This window comes from Arachis hypogaea, chromosome 18 (genome assembly GCF_003086295.3).
Source record: "Arachis hypogaea cultivar Tifrunner chromosome 18, arahy.Tifrunner.gnm2.J5K5, whole genome shotgun sequence".
NCBI lineage: Eukaryota > Viridiplantae > Streptophyta > Magnoliopsida > Fabales > Fabaceae > Arachis > Arachis hypogaea.
In genome coordinates, this window is record NC_092053.1 from 44,844,538 (window position 1) to 44,860,300 (window position 15,763).

The 15,763-nt window shown below is 39.3% G+C and overlaps 1 non-coding gene across 1 annotated transcript; it reads left to right on the forward strand.

The window, feature by feature from the left end:
• Positions 1-14,717: 14,717 nt before the first annotated feature.
• Positions 14,718-14,825, forward strand: LOC112773630 (small nucleolar RNA R71). Its single transcript, XR_003188171.1, has one exon. It is a non-coding gene; the product is annotated as a small nucleolar RNA R71 (small nucleolar RNA).
• Positions 14,826-15,763: the final 938 nt, after the last annotated feature.

Here is a 15,763-nt window from a genome sequence, read left to right on the forward strand (position 1 = left end):
GTTTTCAGAATGGAGCATCTTATGTATATTCTATGATGGTCTATCTGAATTGTCCAAGATATCGTTGGACCACTCTGCTGGTGGATCTCTTCATCTGAAGAAGACGCCTGCAGAGACCCAGGAACTCATTGAGATGGTTGCAAATAACCAGTTCATGTACACTTCTGAAAGAAATCCTGTGAATAATGGGATGACTCAGAAGAAAGGAGTTCTTGAGGTTGATACCCTGAATGCCATATTGGCTCAGAACAAAATATTAACTCAGCAAGTCAATATGATTTCTCAGAATCTGACTGGATTGCAGGCTGTATCTGGTAGTACTAAAGAAGCCTCCTCTGAAGGAGAAGCTTATGACCTTGAGAATCCTGGAATGGAAGAAGTGAATTACATGGGAGAATCCTATGGAAACACTTACAATCCTTCATAGAGGAATCATCCTAATTTCTCATGGAAGGATCAGCAGAAGCCTAATCAAGGCTTCAATAATAATAATGGTGGGAGAATTTGTTTTGGCAATAGCAAACCTTTTCCATCATCTTCTCAGCAAAAGACAGAGAATTCTAAGCAGAGCCTCTTTGACTTAGCAACTATAGTCTCTGATTTATCTAAGACCACTCACAGTTTCATGATTGAAACAAGGTCCTCCATCAGGAATTTGGAGGCACAAGTGGGTCAGTTAAGTAAAAGAGTTACTGAACTCCCTCCAAGTACTCTCCTAAGCAATACATAAGAGAATCCAAAAAGAGAGTGCAAGGCCATCAATATGTCCAACATGGCCGAACCTGGAGAGAAGGGAAAGGCAGTGAATTCTACTAAGGAAGACCTCACTGGACGTCCACTGGCCACTATGGAGTTCCCTCATGAGGAACTAAAGGAATCTGAGGCTTATACAAAGACCATAGAGATTTTATTAGATTTATTGTTGCCATTCATGAGCTCTGATGAGTATTCTTCCTCTGAAGAGGATGAAGACATTATTGAAGAACTAGTTGCTCTGTATCTAGGAACAATCATGAAGCTGAATGCCAAGCTATTTGGTAATGAGACTTGGGAGGATGAACCTCCATTGCTCATCAATGAACTGAATGCTTTGGTTCAACTGAAATTACCTCAGAAGAAACCGGATCCCAGAAAGTTCTTAATACCTTGAGCTATAGGCACCATGACCTTTGTGAAGGCTCTGTGTGACCTCGGGTCAGGAATAAACCTCATGCCACTCTCTGTAATGGAGAAACTAAGGATCTTTGAGGTACAAGCTGCAAGATTCTCACTAGAATTGGCAGACAAATCAAGAAAACAGGTTTATGGACTTGTAGAGGATGTCTTAGTGAAGGTTGAAGGCCTGTACATCCCTACTGATTTCATAGTCCTAGACACTGGAAAGGAAGAGGATGAATCCATTATCCTTGGAAGACCCTTCCTAGCCACAGCGAAAGCTGTGATTGATGTGGACAGAGGAGAGTTAGTCCTTCAATTGAATGATAACTACCTTGTGTTTAAGGCTTAAAGATCTTCTTCTGTAACCATGGAGAGGAATCATGAAAAGCTTCTCTCAATACAGAGTCAAACTGAGCCTCCACACTCAACTTCTAAGTATAGTGTTGGGAGGCCACCATTAAGCTCTGAGTCTTTGTGAGGCTCTCTAAGAGCTCACTATCAAGCTATTGACATTAAAGAAGCGCTTATTGGGAGGCAACCCAATGTTATTTAATTATATTTATTTGTTTTTCATTGTCATTTTATATTTTTTTTTGGGTAGATGATCATGTGGAGTCACAAAAACAACTGCAAAAATTAAAGCAGAATAAAAAATAGCATCAAAAATAGCACACTATGGAGGGCAGGCTTACTGGCATTTAAACGCCAATAAGGATAGCAAAATGGGCGTTTAACGCCCAGCCTGGCAGCATTCTGGGCGTTAAACACCATAATTGGCAGGCAGACTGGCGTTTAACACCAGAAAAGGGTGTCTGGTTGGCGTTAAACGCCAGAAAGGGGCATCAGCCTGGCGTTAAACGCCAGAAAGGGGCATCAGCCTGGCGTTTAATGCCAGAAAAGGTAGCAGAGCTGGCGTTAAATGCCAGAATTGGCACATAATGGGTGTTTAAACGCCAGAATGGTGCAAGGACCCAAATTCCTTGACACCTCAGGATCTGTGGATCCCACAGGATCCCCACCTACCCCACCTCTCTTTCTCCCCTCTTCAAACCTTTCCATAACACTCTTCCCCAAATACCCTTGACCAATCCAATCAATACCTCTTCCACAAACACCATTCACCTATCAAATCCTACCCTCTTCTCCATACTCTCTTCACCACTCACATCCATCCATCATAAAACCCTACCTACCTCACCTTTCAAATTCAAACTATTTCCCTCCCAAACCCACCCCTTCATAACCGAATCCACTCTCTCTCTTACCCTATAAATACCCCTCCTTACCACCTTCAATTTCACACATCATATACACTCATACCCCCCTTGGCCGAATCCACTCCTCCCCTCCATCTCCTCCATTTCTTCTTCTTCTCCTCCTTTCTTTCTTCTTTTACTCGAGGACGAGAAAACATTTTAAGTTTGGTGTGGGAAAAAGCTATGCTTTTTAATTTTCCATAACCATTAATGGCACCTAAGGCCGGAGAAACCTCTAGAAAGAGGAAAGGGAAGGCAATTACTTCCACATCTGAGTCATGGGAGATGGAGAAATTCATCTCAAAGGTCCATCAAGACCACTTCTATGAAGTTGTGGCCAAGAAAAAGGTGATCCTCGAGGTCCTCTTCATGCTCAAAAAGAGTGAATATCCGAAGATCCGACGTGAGATTCGAAAAAGAGGTTGGGAATCTCTCACCAACCCCATTCAATAAGTCGGGATCTTAATGGTTCAAGAGTTCTATGCTAATGCATGGATCACTAAGAACCATGATCAAAGTGTGAACCCGAACCTAAAGAATTGGCTCACAATGGTTCGGGGGAAATACTTGGATTTCAGTCCGAAAATTGTAAGGTTGGCATTCAACTTGCCAATCATGAGAGAAGATCCTCACCTTTTCACTAGAAGAGTCAACTTTGATCAAAGGTTGGACCAAGTTCTCATGGACATCTGTGTGGAAGGAGCACAATGGAAGAGAGACTCAAGAGGCAAGCCGGTTCAATTGAGAAGGCCTGACCTCAAACCCGTGGCTAGAAGATGGTTAGAGTTCATCCAATGCTCTATCATTCCTACTAGCAACCGGTCTGAAGTTACTGTGGACCGGGCTATCATGATTCATAGTATCATGATTGGAGAGGAAGTGGAAGTTCATGAGATCATATCTCTAAAACTACACAAAGTAGCTGACAAGCCTTCCATTTTGACAAGGTTAGCCTTCCCTCATTTCATCTGTCACATATGCAATTCAGCTGGAGTTGTCATAGAGGAAGACATCCTTATTGAAGGGGACAAGCCCATCACTAAGAAAAGGATGGAGCAAACAAGAGAGCCCACTCATGGACCTCAACAAGAGCATGATGAAGTTCCTCATCAAGAAATCCTTGAGATGCCTCAAGGGATGCATTTCCCTCCATACAACTATTGGGAGTAACTCAACACCTCCTTAGAAGATTTGAGTTCCAACATGGAGCAACTAAGAATGGAGCACCAAGAGCACTCCATCATCCTCCATGAAATCAGAGAGGACCAAAAGGCCATGAGAGAGGAGCAACAAAGGCAAGGAAGAGACATAGAGGAGTTCAAGCACTCCATAAGATCTTCAAGAGGAAGAACTAACCGCCATCACTAAGGTGGACCCGTTCTTTAATTTTCTTGTTCTTATTTTTCTGTTTTTTGATTTTTTATGCTTTATGTTTATCTATGTTTGTGTCTTTATTACATGATCATTAGTGTCTAGTGCCTATGCTTTAAAGTTATGAATGTCCTATGAATCCTTCACCTTTCTTAAATAAAAAATGTTTTTACTTCAAAAAGAACAAGAAGTACATGAATTTCGAATTTTAAAATAGTTTAATTATTTTGATGTGGTGGCAATACTTTTTGTTTTTCTGAATGAATGCTTGAACAGTGCATATTTTTTATAGTGAAGTTTATGAATGTTAAAATTGTTGGCTCTTGAAAGAATAATGAAAAAGGAGAAATGTTATTTGATAATGTGAAAAATCATAAAATTGATTCTTGAAGCAAGAAAAAGTACTGAATAGCAAAGGCTTGAAAAAAAAGGCAAAAAAAATATAAGAAAGAAAAAGAAAAAGCAGGCAGAGAAAGCCAATAACCCTTTAAACTAAAAGGCAAGGGTAAAAAAGATCCAAGGCTTTGAGCATTAATGGATAGGAGGGCCCAAAGGATTAAAATCCTGGCCTAAGCGGCTAAATCAAGCTGTCCCTAACCATGTGCTTGTGGCGTGAAGGTGTCAAGTAAAAAGTTTGAGACTGAGCGGTTAAAGTCGTGGTCCAAAGCAAAAAGAGTGTGCTTAAGAGCTCTGGACACCTCTAACTGGGGACTTTAGCAAAGCTGAGTCACAATCTGAAAAGGTTCACCCAGTTATGTGTCTGTGGCATTTATCTATCCAGTGGTAATACTGGAAAACAAAATGCTTAGGGTCATGGCCAAGACTCATAAAAGTAGCTGTGTTCAAGAATCAACATACTGAACTAGGAGAATCAATAACATTATCTAAATTCTGAGTTCTTATAGATGCCAATCATTCTGAACTTCAAAGGATAAAGTGAGATGCCAAAACTGTTCAGAAGTAAAAAGCTACTAGCCCCGCTCATCTAATTAAAACTGATCTTCATAGATATTTTTGGAATTTATTGTATATTCTCTTCTTTTTATCCTATTTTGTTTTTAGTTTCTTGGGGACAAGCAACAATTTAAGTTTGGTATTGTGATAAGCGGATAACTTATACCCTTTTTGGCACTGTTTTTATGTAATTTTTAGTATGTTTTAATTACTTTTTATTATATTTTTATTAGTTTTTATTCAAAAATTATATTTCTGAGCTTTACTATGAGTTTGTATATTTTTCTGTGATTTCAGGTATTTTCTGGCTGAAATTGAGGGACCTGAGCAAAAATCTGATTCAGAGGCTGAGAAAGGACTGCAGATGCTATTGGATTCTGACCCTGTTGCACTCGAAATGGATTTTCTGGAGCTACAGAAGCCTAATTGGCACGCTCTCAATTGCGTTGGAAATTAGACATCCTGGGCTTTCCAGAAATATATAATAGTCCATAGTTGCAAGTATAGTTCTATACCAACAAACAATCCTCGAAATCAAAAATTTGGTTGTCACATGTACAAACCCCAAATGAAAATTAACTGGAGTATTTGGACTCCGGGTCGTCTCACAAGGAATTGCAATAAAGTGCTCAATTATTGGCTATGAAGATGCAAGGGGGGGTTTGATTGATAAGAGGGACACTAAAATAAATGACAAGGAAAGTAAAGAGAGCAATTAAAGAAAGCAATTAATAAAGAGAGACATTCATGGCAAGGGTTGAGATCATAGGCTTTTTATCCTAGTCATGCAATGATTAATTCATCTTATTTAATCAACTCCAACAAATAGGGAGAAAGTCAAACAAGATTAATTAATTATACCACAATAATAACAAGAATTTATCTTATTACGTCATCTCCAACATTGGAAGAAGGTATCATATTATCTTCCAGAGAGAAAGTCTAACAAGACTAGCTAATCTCAATCCAAAAGTCCTAATCAACTCACTAATTTAATTAGCAAAAGATTAGCGTCAATGGAAATAATATTAGCTAACAACTCTAGATCACCAACATGAGTTGGGTTTTCATGACTCAAGATTGCCTAATTACTCTCTCCAAGCCAAGAATGCTCAAAAATCTACTCTAAGGCCCAACCAAGTATTTTGTCAAACACTTGGTGGGTACAAATGGAAAGCATAGTAAAATGTGCAAGAATAGTAAAATCTACTAACTACAAATTGCAAGAAAACAAGATCGTAACTCAAATCATCAATAAAAGAAACATCAAACATAAATTTCATTAAAAGAAAATCAAATTCAACATGAACATTCATGAACATAAAAGAGAGCAAAAAGGGAAATTAACACTACAAATCATGAGAATGAAAGAGTAGAAGCAAGAATTCATAAAAGAAACAAGATGAAAACATGTAATTGAACCTAAATCTAAGAAAGATTAACGTAACCTAATTCTAGAGAGAAGAGGGAGCTTCTCTCTCTAGAAACTAACCTACATGATGCTATATTACCAAAAAATTGCTCCCCCCTTACCCAAGCTTGAATTCTTCATGAAATAACATCATAAATGGATTGGATTGGGCCCAAAATGAACTGCAAAATCGCTGGGGGCGATTTCATTAAAGTGGACCCACGGCAGAATCGGCGCGCTCGCGTATATGGCACGTGCGCGCCCCTATGCGTCAGAAAACATATGGCAAATTTTATATCATTTCGAAGTTTCGGATGTTAGCTTTCCAACGCAACTGAAAGCATCTCATTTGGACCTCTGTAGCTCAAGTTATGGTCGATTGAGTGCAAAGAGGTCGGACTTGACAGCTTTACGGTTCCTTCATTTCTTCATGAGTTCTCCCACTTTGCATGCTTTTCTCCTCACTTCTTCCATCCAATACTTGCCCTATGAATCTGAAATCACTCAACAAATACATCAAGGTATCGAATGGAATTAAAGTGAATTAAATTTAGCTATTTTAAGGCCTAAAAAGCATGTTTTCACATTTAAGCACAAATCAAGGGAGAATTGCAAAACCATGCTATTTCATTGAATAAATGTGGGAAAAGGTGATAAAATCTCCCAAAATAAGCACAAGATAAACCACAAATTGGGGTTTATCAAATCTTCCCACACTTAAACCAAGCATGTCCTCATGCTAAGAATAAAGAAGGACAAGAAAGGGGTATGAACATTTATTCAATGCAAATAAACTATATAAACCTATCTACATCCATGCAACTAAATGCAATATGATTCTACCTACTTGGTTAAAAGTAAATCAATCTCCAAGAACATATATAAGCAAGTAGGGCAAAGGTCATATGACGACTCATAAACTCTACCAATTCAAATATCAAAATTAAGTTCAAATAGACTTGCAAGAAGAAAGCTCATGAAAGCTGGGAACAAGGAATTGAGCATCAAACCCTCACCGGAAGTGTATCCGCTCTAGTCGCTCTAGTGTATAGGGTCGATCACTCAATTCTCTTCTAATCATGCTTTTTATGATTTGTTTTTTATCTAACAATCAACAATTATTCAATGCATGCATACATTTATCATGAGGACTTATTCATAGGTTGTAATGGGGTTAGGGTAAAGGTAAGGAAGCATATGGTCAAGTGAGCTTGAAATTTGTATCTTTGATTAAACTAAGCTCTCACCTAACCTATATAACAACCTATACAACTCTAATACATAACCTAGCTACCCATGATTCCCACTTTTTCACATACTCATGCATTCTCTTTAATTCATATTCCATATGCATTGATTTTTATTGAACTTTACGTTGGGGCATTTTTGTCCCGTTTTTATTTATTTTTTTATATTTTTTTTCTTTTTGATATATTTTTTTCTTTATATTTTTATTTTTTTTCTAAAGTATATACAAACGTATCAATGCATATGCTTTTACATATTTAATGCATAAGTATGTACCCAATTCTCAAAAATCTTCAACAAAATACAAAAACACATTTTTTTTCTCTCAACTAATGTCCCAAGTTTCCAATACCCAAATGATACACACCCTCACTAGCCTAAGCTAATCAAAGATCCAAATTAAGGACATTTATTATTTTTCACTTAGGGGTAGTGATGTGCTAAAATTAAGAACAAAAGGGATTAAATAGGCTCAAAATTGGCTAACAATGGTTGATGAAAGGTAGGCTATTTAGGTAAGTGAGCTAAATGAAATGATGGCCTCAATCATATAAATGCATGTATACATGGAATAATGGACATATAGAATCAAACAAATCAAAGATCACAATCATAGAAAGAGAACAATGCACATTAGAATGAAAATAAGTGGTTATAAGATGTAACCACACGATTGGGCTCAAAACTCACATGCTTGTGTTCTTAGCTCAAAAAACATGTTCCAAAATACATTCTTCAAGCAAGTTCAACACAAAATTTTTTTTTTTCAAATTGGTAGCTGGTGCACGAAATTGTGATGTCCAGGCTCAAACAATCCCTGGCAACGTGAGCAACTTGGTACGCGCAATCGTGATTACACTTTGATTATGTAAAATTCATGGCTCTTTCTTTCCCTGGCAATGGCGCCAAGAACATGGTGCCAATACCATGGTTCACAACTTCGATACAACTAACCAGCAAGTGCACTGGGTCGTCCAAGTAATACCTTACGTGAGTAAGGGTCGAATCCCACGGAGATTGTTGGTATGAAGCAAGCTATGGTCACCTTGCAAATCTCAGTCAGGCAGATATAAATTGATAATGGTGTTTTCGAATAATAATTAATAGAATAGGGATAGAGGTACTTATGTAAATCATTGGTAGGAATTTCAGATAAGCGAATGGAGATGCTTTTCGTTCCTCTGAACCTCTGCTTTCCTGCTATTTTCATCCAATCAGTCTTACTCCTTTCCATGGCTGGCTTTATGCAAGGGCATCACCGTTGTCAGTGGCTACATCCCCTCCTCTCAGTGAAAAATATGCTCACATGCTCTGTCACAGCACGGCTAATCATCTGTCGGTTCTCGATCATGCTGGAATAGGATTCACCCTCCTTTTGCGTCTGTCACTAACGCCCAGCACTCGCGAGTTTGAAGCTCGTCACAGTCATTCAATCATTGAATCCTACTCGGAATACCACAGACAAGGTTTAGAGTTTCCGGATTCTCTTGAATGCCGCCATCATTCTAGCTTGCGCCACGAAGATTCTGATTAAGAGATCTAAGAGATATTCATTCTAGCTTATTTCATGTAGAACGGAAGTGTTTGTCAGGCACGTGTTCATAGGGGAGAATGGTGATGAGCGTCACACATAATCATCACCTTCATCACGTTCTTGGGTGCGAATGGATATCTTAGAAGCGAAATAAGATGAATTGAATAGAAAACAGTAGTACTTTGCATTAATCTTTGAGGAACAGCAGAGCTCCACACCTTAATCTATGGAGTGTAGAAACTCTACTGTTAAAAATACATAAGTGAAGGTCCAGGCATGGCCAAAATAGCCAGCCCCCTAAAACGTGATCAATAGTCTCCTAAGATGAACAATGGATTAAAACTGAGACCAAAGATACCTAATACAATAGTAAAAGGTCCTATTTAAAATAAACTAGCTACTAGGGTTTACAGAAGTAAGTAATTGATGCATAAATCCACTTCCGGGGCCCACTTGGTGTGTGCTTAGGCTGAGCTTAAGTGTTGCACGTGTAGAGGTCCTTCTTGGAGTTGAACGCCAGTATTTGTGCCAGTTTGGGCGTTCAACTCTGGTTTTGGCTCCTTTTCTGGCGCTGGACGCCAGATTTGGGCAGAAAGCTGGCGTTGAACGCCAGTTTACGTCTTCTATTCTTGGCCAAAGTATGGACTATTATATATTGCTGGATAGCTCTGGATGTCTACTTTCCAACACAATTGGAAGCGCGCCATTTCGAGTTCTGTAGCTCCAGAAAATCCACTTTGAGTGCAGGGAGGTCAGAATCCAACAGCATCAGCTGTCCTTCTTCAACCTCTGAATCTGATTTCTGCTCAAGTCCCTCAATTTCAGCCAGAAAATACCTGAAATCACAGAAAAACACACAAACTCATAGTAAAGTCCAGAAATGTGAATTTAACATAAAAACTAATGAAAACATCCGTAAAAGTAACTAGATCCTACTAAAAACATACTAAAAACAATGTCAAAAAGCGTATAAATTATCCGCTCATCACAACACCAAACTTAAATTGTTGCTTGTCCCCAAGCAACTAAAAATCAAATAGGATAAAAAGAAGAGAATATACTATAAATTCCAAACTATCAATGAAACATAGCTCCAATCATATGAGCGGGACTTATAGCTTTTTGCCTTTTGAATAGTTTTGGCATCTCACTTCATCCATTGAGGTTCAGAATGATTGGCATCTATAGGAACTCAGATTTCAGATAGTGTTATTGATTCTCCTAGTTCAGTATGATGATTCTTGAACACAGCTATTTTATGAGTCTTGGCCGTGGCCCTAAGCACTTTGTTTTCCAGTATTACTACCGGATACATAAATGCCACAGACACATAATTGGGTGAACCTTTTCAGATTGTGACTCAGCTTTGCTAAAGTCCCCAATTAAAGGTGTCCAGGGTTCTTAAGCACACTCTTTTTTTACTTTGGACCTTGACTTTAACCGCTCAGTCTCAAGTTTTCACTTGACACCTACACGCCACAAGCACATGGTTAGGGACAGCTTGGTTTAGCCGCTTAGGCCAGGATTTTATTCCTTTAGGCCCTTCTATCCATTGATGCTCAAAGCCTTGAGATCCTTTTTATTTGCCCTTGCCTTTTGGTTTTAAGGGTTATTGGCTTTTTTCTCTTGCCTCTTGGTTTTAAGAGCTTTGGCTTTTTCTGCTTGCTTTTTCTCTTTTTTTTTTCGCCTATTTTTTTTTCTGCAAGCTTTGTTCTTTGCTGCTTTTTCTTGCTTCAAGAATCATTTTTATGATTTTTCAGATTATCAAATAACATGTCTTCTAGTCATCATTCTTTCAAGAGCCAACATATTTAACATTCTTAAACAACAACTTCAAAAGACATATGCACTGTTCAAGCATACATTCAGAAAACAAGAAGCATTGTCACCACATCAATATAATTAAGCTAAGTTCAAGGATAAATTCGAAACTCATGTACTTCTTGTTCTTTTGATTTAAAACAGTTTTTATTTAAGAGAGGTGATGGATTCATAGGATATTCATAACTTTAAGACATAGTTACTACTACTAATGATCATGTAATGAAGACACAAACATAGATAAGCACATAACATAGAAGACGAAAAATAGAGAAATAAGAACAAGGAATGAATCCACCTTAGTGATGGTGGCGTTTCCTTCTTGAGGAACCAATGATGTCCTTGAGCTCTTCTATGTCTCTTCCTTGTCTTTGTTGCTCCTCCCTCATTGCTTTTTGATCTTCTCTTATTTCATGAAGCATGATGGAGTGCTCTTGATGTTCCACCCTTAGTTGTCCCATATTGGAACTCAATTCTCCTAGGGAGGTGTTGATTTGCTCCCAATAGTTTTGTGGAGGAAAGTGCATTTGAGGCATTTCCGGGATCTCATGGTGATGAGCTTCATACGCCTCTTGAGCTCCATGAATGGGCTCTCTTGCTTGCTCCATCTTTTTTTTAGTGATGGGCTTGTCCTCTTTAATGAGGATATCTCCTTCTATGTCAATGCCAGCTGAATTGCATAGGTGGCAAATGAGGTGAGGAAAGGCTAACCTTGCCATAGTGGAAGACTTGTCAGCTACCTTGTAGAGTTCTTGAGGTATAATCTCATGAACTTCCACCTCTTCTCCAATCATGATGCTATGGATCATTATGGCCCGGTCTATAGTAACTTCAGATCGGTTGCTAGTGGGAATGATTGAGCATTGAATAAACTCCAACCATCCTCTAGCTATAGGCTTGAGGTCCAATCTTCTTAGTTGAACCGGCTTGCCTTTGGAGTCCATCTTCCATTGAGCTCCTTCTACACATATATCCATAAGGACTTGGTCCAACCTTTGATTAAAGTTGACCCTTCTAGTGTAGGGGCGTTCATCTCCTTGCATCATGGGCAAGTTAAACGCCAACCTCACATTCTCCGGACTAAAATCTAAGTATTTCCCCCGAACCATTGTAACATAGTTCTTTGGATCCGGGTTCTTACTTTGATCATGGTTCTTGGTGATCCATGCATTAGCATAGAACTCTTGAACCATTAGGATGCCGACTTGTTGGATGGGATTTGTTAGAACTTCCCAACCTCTTCTTTGAATTTCATGTCAGATCTCCGGATACTCATTTCTTTTGAGTTTGAAAGGGACCTCAGGGATCACCTTCTTCTTGGCCACAACATCATAGAAGTGGTCTTGATGGGCTTTGGAGATGAACCTTTCCATCTCCCATGACTCGGATGTGGAAGCTTTTGTCTTCCCTTTCCCCTTTCTAGAGGATTCTCCGGTCTCAGGTGCCATCAATGGTAATGGAAAAACAAAAAGCTTATGCTTTTACCACACCAAACTTAGAATTTTGCTCGCCCTCAAGCAATAAAAGAAAGAAAAGATGAAGAAGAAGAAGAAATGGAGGAGAGGGAGAGTGGGAAGTGTTTTCGGCCAAGAAGGGTGTAGAGGGGTGTGTTGTGTGAATTTGATGAAGAATGGAGGTGTTTATATAGGGAGGGTAGGGGGGTTAAGGTTCGGCCATATGGGTGGGTTTGGGTGGGAAATTGGTTTTGAATTTTTGAAGGTAGGTGGAGTTTATGAGGTAGGTTTATTGGGAAGAGTGGGTGGATGTGATAGGTGAAGGGTTTTGGGGAAGAGTGTTTATGGGGTTGTGTGAAAGAGAGTGGTGAGAAGAAGTAAGTGAAGGTAGGTGGGGATCTTGTGGGGTCCACAGATCCTGAGTGGATCCTGTGGGGTCCACAGATCCTAAGGTGTTCAAGGATTTACATCCCTGCACCCATTAGGCATGTAAAAATGCCTTTGCACACAACTCTGGGCGTTCAGCGCCAGGTTGGTGGCCATTTTGGGCGTTTAACGCCCATTTGTGTGCCATTTCTGGCGTTGAACGCCAGAACCATGCCTGTTCTGGCGTTCAGCGCCCAGAAGCTGCCCATTTTGGGCATTTAGCACCAGCACCATGCTCTGTTCTGGCGCTGAACGCCAGTCAGATGCTCCTCCAGGGTGTGATTTTTCTTCTGCTGTTTTTGATTCCGTTTTCAATTTTTATATTTATTTTGTGACTCCACATGATCATGAACCTACAAAGACATATAACTAAGGAAAATATAGTTAGATAAATAAAAATTAGGTTGCCTCCCAACAAGCGCTTCTTTAATGTCAATAGCTTGACAGTGGGCTCTCATGGAGCCTCACAGATGTGCAGAGCTTTGTTGAAACTTTCCAACACCAAACTTAGAGTTTGACTGTGGGGGCTTGGGTTGACTCTGCTTTGAGAGAAGATTTTTCTGCTTCCTCTCCATGGTTGCAGAGGGAGATCCTTGAGTTTTAAACACAAGGGAGTTCTCATTCCATTGAAGGACTATTTCACCTCTGTCAACATCAATCACAGCTCTTGCTGTAGCCAGGAAAGGTCTTCCTAGGATGATGGATTCATCCTCTTCCTTTCCAGTATCCAGGACTATGAAATCAGCAGGGATGTAAAGGCCTTCAACCTTTACTAACACGTCCTCTACTTGTCCATAAGCCTGTTTTCTTGAACTGTCTGCCATCTCTAATGAGATTTTAGCAGCTTGCACCCCATAGATTCCCAGTTTCTCTATTACAGAGAGGGGCATGAGGTTTATTCCTGAACCAAAGTCACATAGAGCCTCAAAGATCATGGTGCCTATGGTACAGGGTATTATGAACTTTCCAGGATCCTGTCTCTTCTGAGGCAATGTCAGTTGATCCAGATCACTTAGTTCATTGATGAACAAGGGAGGTTCAACTTCCCAAGTATCAATGCCAAATAATTTGGCATTCAGCTTCATGATTGCACCAAGAAACTTGGCAGTTTGCTCTTCAGTAACATCCTCATTCTCTTCAGAAGAGGAATACTCATCAGAGCTCATGAAGGGCATAAGGAGGTTCAATGGAATCTCTATGGTCTCTAGATGAGCCTCAGATTCCTTTGGTTCCTCAGAGGGAAGCTCCTTATTGGTCACTGGACGTCCCAGGAGGTCTTCCTCCTTGGGATTCATGTCCTCCTCTCCCTCATTAGGTTCGGCCATTTTGCTTATGTCAATGGCCTTGCACTCTCCTTTTGGATTCTCTTCTGTATTGCTTGGGAGAGTACTGGGAGGGATTTTAGTGATCCTTTTACTCAGCTGGCCCACTTGTGCTTCCAAATTTCTAATGGAAGACCTTGTTTCATTCATAAAACTTACAGTGGCCTTAGATAGATCAGAGACTAAGTTTGCTAAATTAGAAGTATTTTGTTCAGAGTTCTCTGTCTGTTGCTGAGTGGATGATGGAAAGGGTTTATTATTGTTAAAACTGTTTCTTCCACCATTATTAAAGCCTTGTTGAGGCTTTTGATCCTTCCATGAGAAATTTGGATGATTTCTCCATGATGAGTTATAGGTGTTTCCATAAGGTTCACCTAAGTAATTCACCTCTGCTATTGCAGGGTTCTCAGGATCATAAGCTTCTTCTTCATAAGAAGCCTCTTGAGTACTGTTGGATGCAGCTTGCATTCCATGCAGACTCTGAGAGATCATATTGACTTGCTGAGTCAATATTTTATTCTGAGCCAATATGGCATTCAGAGTATCAACTTCAAGAACTCCCTTCTTCATAGGCGCCCCATTACTCACAAGATTCCTTTCAGAAGTGTACATGAACTGGTTATTACCAACCATGTCAATGAGTTCTTGAGCTTCTGCAGGCATTTTCTTTAGGTGAATGGATCCACCTGCAGAAGTGTCCAGTGACATCTTTGATAGCTCAGATAAACCATCATAGAATATATCCAGGATGGTCCATTCTGAAAGCATGTCAGAAGGACACTTTTTGGTCAACTGTTTGTATCTTTCCCAAGCTTCATAGAGGGATTCACCTTCTTTCTGTCTGAAGGTTTGAACATCAGCTCTAAGCTTGCTCAGCTTTTAAGGAGGAAAGTACTTGGCTAAGAAAGCCGTGACCAGCTTATCCCAAGAGTTCAGGCTGTCTTTGGGTTGAGAATCCAACCATAATCTAGCTCTGTCTCTTACAGCAAAAGGGAAAAGCATGAGCCTGTAGACTTCAGGATCTACTCCATTAGTCTTAACAGTATCACATATCTGCAAGAATTCAGTTAAGAACTGAAAAGGATCTTCAGATGGAAGTCCATGAAACTTGCAGTTCTGCTGCATCAGAGAAACTAATTGAGGTTTCAGCTCAAAGTTGTTTGCTCCAATGGCAGGAATGGAGATGCTTCTTCCATGTAAATTGGAATTAGGTGCAGTAAAGTCACCAAGCATCTTCCTTACATTATTATTATTTTCGGCTGCCATCTCCTCTTTCTGTTCAAAATTTTCTGAAAGGTTATTTCTGGATTGTTGTAATTTAGCTTCTCTTAATTTTCTCTTCAGAGTCCTTTCAGGTTCTGGATCTGCTTCAACAAGAATATTCTTGTCCTTGCTCCTGCTCATATGACAAAGAAGAGGGCACAGAAAAAATAATAATAATAATATGGATCCTTTATACCACAGTATAGGGATCCCTGTGTGAGTAGAAGAAGAGGGGTAGACAAAGAATGTATTATAATGGAAGAAACACAACTGTGAGGATGGTTGAGATGTGAGATGAGATGTTAGTAAATGAATGAATAAATAGAATAAGATGGGAGAGGGAGAATTTTCGAAAAATATTTTTGAAAAAGAGTTAGTGATTTTCGAAAATGGTTTTTGAAAAGTGTTAGTATTTTTCGAATTTTTTTTTAAAATCAAAAATAAAAATAAGAATAATTAGTTAATTAAAAAGAAATTTTTGAAAAAGAGGGAAGATAATTTCGAAAATTAGAGAGAGAGAGTTAGTTAGGTAGTTTTGAAAAAGT